At 34.5% G+C, this 11,619-nt stretch overlaps 1 long non-coding RNA gene across 1 annotated transcript; it reads right to left on the bottom strand.

Annotated features, from left to right (window-relative positions):
- Positions 1 to 3,462: 3,462 nt before the first annotated feature.
- LOC148197688 (uncharacterized) lies at positions 3,463 to 10,842 on the bottom strand. The gene is made up of 2 exons (XR_015779963.1): positions 9,597 to 10,842; positions 3,463 to 3,774 (listed from the first exon to the last, which is right to left on the bottom strand). It is a non-coding gene; the product is annotated as an uncharacterized LOC148197688 (long non-coding RNA).
- Positions 10,843 to 11,619: the final 777 nt, after the last annotated feature.

The raw sequence follows: 11,619 nt of genomic DNA, 5'->3' as shown, positions 1-11,619 counted from the left end.
AAGGGGTCGAGACATTGTCTTTCACTAAAACAATTAAAAGACATAATTGTTAAAAGATATAAGAAAGCTTGAGCAAGCTAAACGCTATCTGTCTACAAAGAGACAAAAGCAAAAGAAGTGTTTACTTGAATCAAGATGATATCATGAGCGAAACAGACACGTCATCTTGAGATGAAGTATCTCTACCATTTCAAAGTAAAAGAACTTAATTGTAAAATCCTACCTAACAGTAGGAAATCAAAAAGTGTGTTGTTTCATTAAATGACATTAAATGTCCAATGTTCAAAAACAACAAAAGTGATAAGAAAAGTCATATTTGTTGCATGTACAATTTACTCTAATTTTGCAGATAAGTTATTTTACACGCATCCACAATGCTACATATCAAATATCAAATGTGGACGTTAAAGACAAAAAAGATAATCATGGTATGTTCCTCATGAAGCAAAGTCTAAAAATATCGTACAACATACTTCAAGCAAAACACTGAAAAAGCATGTTTGCTTTAACAAAGTTGACTTACACAACGACTAATATGAAAAGAAGAAAAAGAAAACACAAGCATCAAGACTACGATCTACAAACGCAGTCTAATGGACAAATATTCGTAAAGCCTATAAATAAAAGACCTCTCAAGAAGAAAATCTAGAGGGTAGAATAGAGGATAACCAAAGTGTGTAAAGCTTTGTAAGTCATTTGGCGTGATGAGACTGTTTTTATTTACATGGATGGAACAATCACATTTGGAGGAAATCAACAAGGTAGAATGATAGGCATTGGAAAGATAGATATAAATTCCCTTCTATTGATAATGTTTTATTAGTAGATAGTCTGAAACATAATCTGTTGAGCATAAGTCAATTATGTGATAGTGGATACAATGTTATCTTTGATAAAGGCCAATGCAAAGTCCTAAACAACCAAGGTCTACTAGTATTTACTACAAATAAACAAGGCAACTTGCACAAGATAGATCTAGATGAGTTACATGCTCCAAGCGTCTCATGCTTAGTGTCTATAAAAGATAATGCAATTTCATGGAATAGTAAAAGTGGACATGCTAGTATGAGATTAATCTCAAAACTACAATGTAATGAGCTTGTGATAGGATTACCTAAAGTACCACTCAACGATACCATCTATATATATAGATGAAAGCTTGAAGAGAAGACAAGAAAGATAATATAATGAACTCGTGAACGCTCAAACAAGTTTATTGTGATCATACATCGACTGAAGCTAAATTTCTGAAAGAGAAAAACCTTTACAAATGTCATATTTATTTGTATTGTTTCCATCCTCTCTTTGAGAGTTATTAATTTGAGTTAAATAGTCTAGAAATAGTCTAGAAATGTTTTCTAGGGTTGAGCCTAAAAGTGGTTAGAATAGTTTTAAACCAGGAGTTGTTAAACTCGGACTAGTCGTGTTGACTATGTGAATCAAGAATGGTGAGAATATTCATTGTAAACCAAGAGAGGTAACACTCTTGTTATCTTGTTAAAGTTAGTGGAACCCCTTAAAAGTTCTTATGGGGAAACTAGACATAGTTGAGGTTTAGTGAACCAGTATAAAAAATCTATGCTTTATTGCTTTGCTCTTTAAAACATTTTCCATTTACGCATCTCATAAAAACCCACATTTAAACACCTTACAAATTATATATCTTTTACAAACCATTAGACATACTTTGCAAAAAAATTTAAAAACATTACTCAACTAACCCCTCCCCTTCTAGTGTTTTCCTGTGATTTCACCAATGTGTATCTAGATTGGGAAGCAAAACTAGGCCAATTATTCAATGTAAACCCAATAGGAGATCAAGAGCAACTAGACTTAGTGGTAAAGGAATATGTCATGACTTAGCAGCATCAAGTTTGTATAAATAATTACTAGGGGCCACTTTTAGCTTCTTGGATGCAAGAGTCGTTCCTTCCTATTATAACATGAAGCTCCTTTTGATGTTCCTAATGCTTCAACATGGACAAATGTGCGTGGATGATTATTTTAAAGAGCTAGAGCCTTCAATGCTTACAGTTGGATTAGATGAATCTAATGTAGAAAAAGTGTTTACGTTTGTTAGTGGTCTAAGGAGAGACATATAATACCAAGTAGAGTTGTATGAGTGCACCACTCTTGAATATGTTTTACACCTTGTTCTAAAAATTGAACCTCAATTAAAAGGAAATGATGGGGCCAAGGAGGAGTCACTTACACAATGACTACTATAGTTGTAACACCTCTTTCAGGATATCACTAGTAATTTATAAAAACGACTATTTTCTGAAACCGTTGTTAAAAGTGAACTTAAAATAACATTAAACCAATTGGAAAAAAAACTTTATTCCAATTCAACTCAAAACACTGTTTGAAAATATTACAATTTAAAACTAAGGTTTAATAGCTTATTTTGTCCCAAGTTTTGACGAATTTTGTCCATTAGGTCCCTCCTTTTAAAAGTACATCAAATTGGTTCTTACTAAGTAAATTTTGCGTCAACGCCGTCCCTTTCATTAAATATGCATAAACAACGTTAACTCTTTTTTTTCTCTGTCCTCTGCTCTTCTCTAACACAACATACTTTTCTCTTTCTTTTATCACTGCTGTCTTTTAATTATTTCAAAGAAAATTACATAAGCAATTTGAACAGGCAATTTTTATTGCGACATCACGATGTACCCCAACTCAAAATCTTCTATCTCCTCTTTTCTTTTTTTTTTCAGTGCTATATTGTCACATAAATCTAAAATCTGAGGTGGCTTAGGAACTTAAGATCAAAGCTTATTCAATAGAATTTCAATTACAATTTTCTCTTGGAACCTAATCAGGATAAGATGTAGTATCCTTGACGCCCAATATATTATGGCGTAGTTAATTTGGCACCAAATTGTAAACCACTGAGGAGTGTATGCTAAATTAATAATAAATTCTTTGTAGTCAATGAATCCTTGGGATTGAGGATAAATATAGGACAAGTTCTACTACGTCAGTCCTTAGCATTAACTTTGCCAAGAGTTGTAGGCCATTTGTATCTAAAATAATTTGTTCCTACCTACACCAAAAAAAATTTCCTATACTGTTTTTGTGAGGTGATGAGATCGGAACCTAATTAATAAAGACAACTCATTCCATGGACTACATGGAAAACATGATACCCACTGTCGCCACTAGTTAAACGTTGACAGCAACTTTACACAACATTATCCCTTCCTTCAATATCTTCATATCCCATGAACAAAGTAATATCTACTGAAAAGAAAAGAGTTGTTGATGATGACAGATAAGCATTGTTCCTCAACATTCTTGATTTTAACTATAATGAGAAAAAGAAGAGTCTTTAACCTTGAGGCACGTAAATTATGCTAAATTTTCAAACAATTTTCTGTTGGTACGAGCTTCTGCAAATTGGAGATTATCATAGTTCTTACAAGAAGTGTAGCATTAAAAATTAGAAAGAGGCAACAATAAGAAATAGTTCCAACTGGAAAAACCAATCATAATTAATTAAAATCATGCCCCAATTCAAAACACCATTCAAATAATAATAAAAATTACAAAACAGATATAAAATTGACTTTGAAAACGCAAAATAGAAGATATGATACCATGGGCTTATCATAGAAGGGAAATCCTTGCATTTGCTATAGAGCATTGGAAGCAGAAGAGACCTCCTCAAAGACCACCAAGCTTGACCTTTGTGTTTTAGGGTTTTAAAAGTTAACACCTCAAGTATCTTTCCGAACTGAGTGAAAACAGCGTTCAGAGACTTCTTCAGCTCTACATCCAACATACGACAATTCAAAGAACTTATAATCCATCGAAATCGAAGATGCAGAAACACTTTTTTTGATATTGCAAAAGTACGAAAAGATAGCACTGACAAAAGAAAGAGAAAAGTCTGGTGTTACAAAGGAGTAGAGGAGAGAGAAAAAAAATGTTAAAATCATTTGTGCGTATTTAACGGAAGGGACGACATTGACGCAAAATTTACAAAATGATAACCAATTTGACACACTTTTAAAAGAAGAGACCTAATTTACAAAATTTAACAAAACTGGAGACAAAATAAGTTATTAAGCCTAAAACTAAATTGTTCCAAGTATATAAAACAAATCCATAAGATTCCTTAGCGCTTCTCCTAACTCTAGGAAGCTCGAGCATTATCTCAAACATCGATTCCCACATAAGAACATGAGTTATACAATAATCGCACAAATACAAACAAGTAAGGGTTAGCTAACGAATGATAATACACAACTCACCCACACTGCTTAAACCAATAATTTTATCAATGAATTAACCCATATTCATGCAAAACATCAAGAGATATCATCACCAAGAAAATGGTAAACAGTATGTCTTTTCTTCCCTGTAACATACAGTCACCTTGACTCCTCACCAGTAAACACCACTGCATCATGTATTTGTTGGTTGGTTTAGGAGATATTTATTTTATGTTAGTTTGTTTCCAGTTTGTTAAAATAAGTTGTGCAATCCTATTTTCTAGGATATGCAGATTAAATCTAGATCAGTTAACCATTCACGTATTTTTAGGATGAAAAATCGTGGGTGGATATAGTCCTTTCGGTCCTTCTTTTTCGGTCAGTTATCTCTGTATTTTGGCTTTATAAGCCAACTTATGTTTTGTTAATAATGAGAGATTATGCAACACATACCTTAAGTGAGTATATTATTCTCAGTTAACAATTGGTATCAGAGCTCCTATATAGGGGCCTGATCCTAAATCTCCTTGAGAGTGAGAGGAAAGAAACAACAAATTTATTTCAAAAAGAGTGTGAAAACAGAATGGCAGAGAATGATAAGTATGTGCAACCTGCAATCCCAAAATTTGCTGGTCATTATGATCATTGGGCAAAGTTGATGAAAAATTTCCTACGTTCCAAACAGTATTGGAATTTGGTAGAGCAAGGGATCACCAAAGTTGCAGATGGAGCAACACCTTCAGAGGAAGAAGTTAAATTGGTGGAGGAGCAGAAGTTAAAAGACTTGAAGATAAAGAATTACCTTTATCAAGCTATAGACCGTGAAGTGTTGGATACAATACTTAATGATGACACGTCTAAAGACATTTGGGATTCAATGAAGCAAAAATTCCAAGGATCTACTAGGGTGAAAAGAGCACAGTTGCAAGCATTACGCAGAGAGTTTGAAATTTTACAGATGAAAGAAGGAGAGACGGTCAATTCGTATTTTGCTCGTACTCTAAAGATTGCTAAAAGTATGAAAGCGTGTGGTGAACATATGGGTGAGAGTGTTATCACTGCAAAAATACTAAGGTCCATGGTCTCTAAATTTAACTACGTTGTTTGTTCAATTGAAGAATCAAACAATTTAGAGATTATGACAATTGATGAGTTACAAAGTAGTCTCCTTGTTCATGAGCAAAGAATGAACAGTAATGATGATGAAGAAAATGTGCTTCACATTACTAATGACGATAAAGGAGGAAGAGGAAGAGGAAGGGGAAGACATTTCATTAGAGGCGGCCAAGGAAGAGGAAGAGGAAGAGGAAGACAACCCTTCAACAAAGCAGACATTGAGTGCTTTAAATGTCACAAACTTGGACATTTCCAATATGAATGTCCCACTTGGCAAAATGCAAACTATGTTGAGGCTGAGGTACAGGATGAAATAAAACAGGAAGATGAACTCCTACTAATGGCCTATGTTGATCACAAACAAGGGAAGGAAGAAAACTGGTTTCTTGACTCTGGGTGTAGCAATCATATGAGTGGAAATAAGGAGTGGTTTTCAAACATGGATGAAAGCTTTAGGCACACTGTCAAGCTTGGTAATAATACTAGATTGAATGTAATGGGAAAAGGAAATGTCAGATTGAATGTCAATGGATTTACAAATGTGATATCAAATGTTTACTATGTTCCTGATCTTAAGAATAATCTTTTAAGCATAGGACAACTTCAAGAAAAAGGGCTCACTATTGTGATTCAGAATGGGATATGTGCAGTTCATCATCCTGGACGTGGGCAGATTATGAATGTTCAAATGAGTGGAAATAGGATGTTTTCTGTGGCAGCCACTATGATGCCAGAAAATCCTGCATGTTTTCAAACGGAGTCAGTAAATGAATCTCGTCTTTGGCACCACCGATTTGGTCATTTACATTACAATGGCTTGAAGTTACTTTCCTCTAAAGAGATGGTTAATGGGCTACCCTCAATTATGACTCCACAAGATTTATGTACACACTGCTTAGTAGGAAAGCAACATCGAAATTCGATCCCAAAGAAAGGTGTTTGGAGAGCATCAACCAAGCTTCAACTTGTGCATGCAGACATATGTGGGCCTATCAAACCCACCTCAATCAGTAACAAGAGGTATATCTTAAGTTTTATTGATGATTTTTCTCGAAAAACTTGGATTTACCTCCTCCATGAAAAATCTGAAACTTTTTCTATATTTAAAAGTTTCAAAGTCTTTGTTGAAAAAGAATCTGGTGTATGTATTACTTGCTTAAGGACAGATAGAGGTGGTGAATTTACCTCAAATGAATTTGGAGAATTTTGAAAAAATCAAGGCATAGGACGACAGTTAACAGCAGCCTACACTCCTCAACAAAATGGAGTGGCCGAAAGGAAAAACAGAACAATAATGAATATGGTGCGTACCATGTTGGCTGAAAAACAAGTTCCTAAAATATTATGGGCAGAAGCTGCCAAATGGTGTGTGCATGTCCTCAACAGGTGTCCTACAGTAGCTGTACCAGACAAAACTCCAGAAGAAGCTTGGAGCGGCGTTAAACCCACAGTGAAATATTTTCGTGTCTTTGGCTGCATAGCTCACACTCACATACCAGATCAACAAAGATTCAAACTTGATAACAAAAGCAAAAGGTGTATCCTGTTAGGAGTAAGCGATGAATCAAAAGCCTATCGCTTGTTCGATCCAATCTCGAAGAAAGTTATTATCAGTAAAGATGTTATTTTCGAAGAACAAAAGAGATGGAATTGGGAGAAAACTGGAACAGAATGTGAGCAAGATATTTCAGATTCTGAAAAAGATGTGCAAACTGAGAATGAATCTGAGGAGTGGGAAGAAGAAAATAATGATACTGCTGGAGATTTCACAAGAGCTGGTGTACACTCTGATGAACCACACAATTACATTCATGAAAATCCAATTGAAGGGAGGGTTAGACGAAATAGGAGAGAACCAGGTTGGATGCTTGATTACGAAAGTGGAGAAGGTTTGTCAGATGAAGATGCTTTGATGATGGTAACCGAAAAAGATCCCTTGTCATTTGAAGAAGCTGAAAAAGATAAGAAATGGAGGAATGCAATGATGGAAGAGATGAAATCAATAGAGAAAAATAAGACTTGGGAGTTAGTTGATGCCCCAAGTGGAGTGAAGCCCATTGGAGTCAAATGGATTTTCAAGACTAAGCTCAATGAGAATGGTGAAATAGACAAATTTAAAGCAAGATTAGTGGCAAAAGGATATGCTCAAGAATATGGAGTTGATTACACAGAGGTGTTTGCTCCGGTTGCTCGGCTTGACACTATTCGCATCATACTTGCATTAGCAGCTCATTATAGTTGGCCAGTTTTTCAATTAGATGTGAAAAGTGCCTTCCTTCATGGTGAACTCAAGGAAGATATTTATGTGCAACAGCCTACTGGTTTTGTCAAGAAAGGGGAAGAAGACAAAGTTTACAAATTAAGAAAGGCATTGTATGGCCTTAAACAGGCCCCAAGAGCATGGTACAGTAAGATAGAGAATTATTTTTCTCGTAAAGGCTTTGAAAGGTGCTACTGTGAACATACTCTTTTTACAAAATCAAAAGAGGGAGGTAAAATTTTAATTGTAAGCCTTTATGTTGATGATTTGATATATACTGGAAATGATTGGAGCATATGTGATGAATTTAAAAAATCAATGATGTCAGAGTTTGACATGTCTGATTTAGGAAGAATGAGGTATTTTCTTGGAATAGAGGTTGTGCAAAATTCAAATGGAATTTTTATTTGTCAAAGAAAATATACTCATGAGATACTAGCAAGGTTTGGCATGGAGAATAGCAATGCAGTAAAGAATCCTATTGTCCCAGGTACAAAACTGTCAAAGGATGTTGCAGGGACTAAAATTGATCCAACCATGTTTAAGCTAGTAGTTGGCAGTCTAATGTACTTGACTGCAACTCGTCCAGATATTATGTATGGAGTAAGTTTAATTAGCAGATTCATGTCTTGTCCAACTGAATCACATTGGGTGGCAGCAAAACGCATATTAAGGTACTTAAAAGGTACCACTGAACTGGGCATTTTTTACAAGAAGGGTGGCAGCACAAATGTTGTGGCTTATTCTGACAGTGACTTTGCTGGGGACTTGGATGATCGTAGAAGCACTTCTGGATCTGTGTTTTTACTTGGCTTTGGAGCAGTTTCATGGTCCTCTAAGAAACAACCTATAGTAACATTGTCTACTACTGAGGCTGAGTATATAGCAACTGCCTCTTGTGCTTGTCAATGTGTTTGGATTAAAAGGATATTGGAGAAGCTTGGCCTTAACGAGCAGAACAGTACGTTAATTCTGTGTGATAACAATTCAACCATACAATTATCCAAGAATCCAGTGTTTCATGGGAAAAGCAAACACATTGATATAAGGTTTCATTTTTTGAGAGATTTGGTGAAGGATGGAGTTGTCAGGATGAGCTATTGCAAATCACAGAGTCAAATTGCAGACATTATGACCAAGCCTCTGAAACTGGATCAATTCTTAAAGCTTCGTAGTATGCTTGGCATGATTGAAATTTCAAAATTAAACTAGATGTCATAGCATATAGTTTAAGGGAGGGAATGTTGGTTGGTTTAGGAGATATTTATTTTATGTTAGTCTGTTTCCAGTTTGTTAAAATAAGTTGTGCAATCCTATTTTCTAGGATATGGAGATTAAATCTAGATCAGTTAACCATTCACGTATTTTTAGGATGAAAAATCGTGGGTGGATACAGTCCTTTCGGTCCTTCTTTTTCGGTCAGTTATCTCTGTATTTTGGCTTTATAAGCCAACTTATGTTTTGTTAATAATGAGAGATTATGCAGCACATACCTTAAGTGAGTATATTATTCTCAGTTAACAGTATTAGCCCATCAATTCAATAATTGACATAAAAACACTATAACAATAGACATCCATCCACCACATAACCAAAACATGATCTTTACAAAATTGAAATTTCTGCACAGAAACAACACGTATACAATTTATGTAAACCAGTGGTAACAAGCATATTAACCCTTAATACCATATCATTTATCCATAACCACTCTAGTGCAAAGAATAAACATCTGAAATGCACAACCTAATGAATCAAAAACATACCTGGACATTATTCTCTTGCAATTAGGCCATGAATAATAAAATACAAAGATTTATCTCATACCAACAAGATGTACACATACACAAAAACATCACCAACAACAACAAAGATATACACCCAATACCACATGATCAATGTATCATCATCACACAAAACAAAAAGAAAGGAACAACTCCCCTTACATTCAACATACTCATAATCCATACGAGACAAGAACTAAGGTTAGCACCCCTTACCTTATCTGCACATAATGCATCCATTAAGCTCTTGATTTTTCCCTTTTTTTTTCTCTATACTGCTTATCTGTTAGCTTTCCTTCACACACTGAACCAAACCTCCAATTCCAAACAAAAGCACGTTAAATCTCATGTTCTATCCTGTAGATTGTTTTTGCACTTTGAAACAAAATAAAATCTCCAACCCCAAAAAAAACTACAATGCATTCACTCTAACAACAACCATTTAATTCACCTTAATGACCTATATTACTCCTTGTGCATGCGTCTAGATACATTGAATCTGCCTACATCTTTTCACCTTCTAAAGAAATGCAAAACCTAAAAGAAACTTTTGTTCTAGCCAAAGTTCGAAAACACCATCCCAAGCTTGAAACAAGCACACCAAAAACATACTAAAACACATCCAACACACACAACGAGAATCAAACACAGGACCTCCAACCCATAACAAGAAGCTTTAACCAATTGTGTTACACTTCACTCCTCTACAAACTATTATTTCTAATTTTAATTAATACTATTCACATCCAAACTGTCATTCTAGAGATAAAGAAAAACATGATAAATCTCCTTCTAGGTCTCACCAAGAACCACCGATTAGAAGTAAGTTCCCAAGTGTCACACTCACCACCACTCCACTTCTCAAAGGTAAGTTCCATAAAAGGTTTTAATTGTTTAGGGTATGGGCACATTGCTTTAAATTGCCCAAGAGAGAGAACTATGACCTTAAAGCCAAGTGGTGAGATAGAAACTTGGTGAATTAACCATTGGAAATGATGGATCCACAGTCCAGAATTAGTTGTTGTCATACCAAGACTACTTTTGAAGATAATCAATGGTGCTCTTGTCGAGCTGGAAAGCCTTGGTGAGAACCTCAGAAGAAATAGGTGGATTAGCTTTAAACAAAGCATTTGCAATTGTGATAGTTCCAGGATTTTGGCTACTAAGACCAGCAATTGCAACAGCATTGCCGTATCCAACATTAAGTTGGAAATGAATGAGACCAATTGGGAAGACAGACATCACCCTTGTTCAGTACTTTGGTGAAGAGGCGATTTCCATCTCGATTGGAGGTAATAGGCAGACACAACTGAGGATGTCAAAGCCAAGATGGCAAGAACCAATACACAACTTTCATTTTTCTTGTTTCTGCTATTTATAAGGATGAAGCATTGAATTGGTTTTGCAGTTCATAATAACCTAACCAATTCTTTATGATGATGAACCATTCCATCACAAATTTACATTCGTATGCCTGTGCTCGATCAAAGAGTAGACTAGGGAAATGTTCCTTGTCCACTTGAAAAAGAAAAGGAAATGTTGTAATTAATATTATTTTATCCATTGACTTTAAGTCTATTGTTGTAATTAAAATTATTTATTATGGGAAGCCTGCTAACTAAATCAAAGATTAGTTTTGACTTTTTCTCAATATTACACACTTTGTGATACGAATTATTTCACATATTTACTTTCGAAATTTAACGTATTAAGATATACCTTTTGACTTTGTACTCCTTCCTGCATGTTTGTTTTGGTCTTAATTCAAAATGATTCCCTGTGGATATATAAATTTAAGTTAACGCGTATGATGAAATCATACTTCACCATGGATACCCAAAACAAAAAGGTGAGACATATCTAAAGCAGTTTTGAATATGTATTATATTTTGGTTATTTCTTTAATACACCATTTAAAATGCATTTTAAAGAGTAAAAATAATAACGAATATATTGTAAGTATTGAAATGAGAAAACAGTGAAAATGTAAGAAATTCACTTTCAACTCAATCTAAATTTTATCTAAAGCATCTTTGCTTATTCAGGGTTTTAATTTTTTCATTACCCTACGTTATGTTAATATTAATATTATTATTATTATTTGGGCAAAATATTAATTTCAAATCCTTGAAAAAAATTATGATAATGAAAGTTCTTTTTCTTTTTCTTTCTAATTTTAAGGTTAACAAGTTAATTAACAAACGCAATTATTAAAATTATTATAACTGAATATTTCTTC

Source organism: Vigna umbellata, chromosome 5 (genome assembly GCF_029865625.1).
Source record: "Vigna umbellata cultivar VRB3 chromosome 5, Vumbellata_1.0, whole genome shotgun sequence".
In the NCBI taxonomy this organism is placed as follows: Eukaryota; Viridiplantae; Streptophyta; class Magnoliopsida; order Fabales; family Fabaceae; genus Vigna; species Vigna umbellata.
This window is presented reverse-complemented; position numbering and strand designations above follow the sequence as displayed.